Source organism: Arachis ipaensis, chromosome B02 (assembly GCF_000816755.2).
Source record: "Arachis ipaensis cultivar K30076 chromosome B02, Araip1.1, whole genome shotgun sequence".
Classification (NCBI taxonomy): Eukaryota; Viridiplantae; Streptophyta; class Magnoliopsida; order Fabales; family Fabaceae; genus Arachis; species Arachis ipaensis.
This window is the reverse complement of record NC_029786.2, coordinates 47,113,509-47,115,008: the sequence shown is the minus strand read 5'-3', so window position 1 is coordinate 47,115,008 and position 1,500 is coordinate 47,113,509.

The following is a 1,500-nucleotide window of genomic DNA, read 5'->3' as shown; positions in this document are numbered from 1 at the left end:
AGCAGCGCTGGAGGCGTGCCAATGGCACAAATCACCCCACGCGACCGCGTCACCTGGGAATAAAGCACTCCCACGCGACCGCGTTACCCACGCGGCCGCGTCACCTGAAAAACGACGTCAACCGGGTGCATGGCCAAAAGTTGAGCTGGAGTTGGGCTGGAATCGTGCTGGAAGCCCAAGCCCTCCCAAGCGAACGCGTGCCCCACGCGTCCGCGTCATATTGGAAATAAGTCCACCCGCGCGATCGCGTCGACCACGCGACCGCGTCACCCAGAATTTTGGCAAAAAGAATTTCGAACAGAGAGTTGCGCAATAACGAGGCTGTACTCGCGCCAATCGCACAAAACAGGCCACGCGATCGCGTGACCCACGCGTCCGCGTCACCTGACCTTATCACGCACCACGCGACCGCGTCACTCACGCGTCCGCGTCACAGGCAGTGCACAGAATATCCAGATCAGCCAATTTTCTTATCTTTTCTTCCCTAATCCTTATTTTTCTACTCTTTTCTTATTTCTTTCTTTTTCCTTTCTTATTTTCTCTCACTCCCATTATAGTTTATTTAATTTATTTGCATACTTTCATTCATTGCATATTTTTATTTTTCTAAAATTATTATTGGTGTTCAAATATTCTTATTCAACTGTTACATCTTTTCTGGTATTTCGTGATGCTTAGTGACTTGTTTAATTCTGATTGAGTAATATTATTTAAATCAATGCCAATCTTTTATATTTGTATTACTTTTGCATTGATATGAATTTATATTATCTCTCCTCCCCCCACTCTTTTTCCCATTGTTGCAAATTTTGCACCATTGGTATGCCATGGCTTCTATTGTTTTCTCACTTGTGTGTTGTAGCTACCATGTAATTGAGACCCTCATTATTTGGCATCAACCAACCCATGTTTTATTTATTTTCCTATCTTTATTTCTGGGTTACTCTTCTTCCCTTTTTCTTTCAGGATGGCCACCCGGAAGGGAACCGGAAGACGTTTACATGGGGAGACAAACAAGTCCTTCAGCAAAATCCTTGGAGAAAAGCCTCAGTTGGAGAAGACCCGTCCACCTACACATCTCAGTATGCACCGAGGACGGTGCAATCTTTAAGTGTGTGGAGGTCAATACCGATCTCCATGGGTTAGTACTTTCTTGTCTCAACACCAATGTTTAAATTTTCTTTGTAGATTAGTTGTTGCGTTTGCATGATTATTTGATTTTTGTGCATATTTTACCACTTGGTTAAAGTAATATTTTCTTTTTCAAGAAATCTTTTAGAGAATTTCACTAATTTGAATAAAATTTAATGTTACACTTGTTTGAAGAGATATTATACTAGAACATGGTTTAGAACTCCAACACACAAAACCTGTGAGATTTTTGAGCCTATTTGAATTGGTTGCATTTTATCAACCAAAATTCCATTTTAGTGTGTATTTTTCTCTCTAAAATTGTGATCTTTGTCTTGCTTAATTCTATATTTCTATTGTTTGATGTAT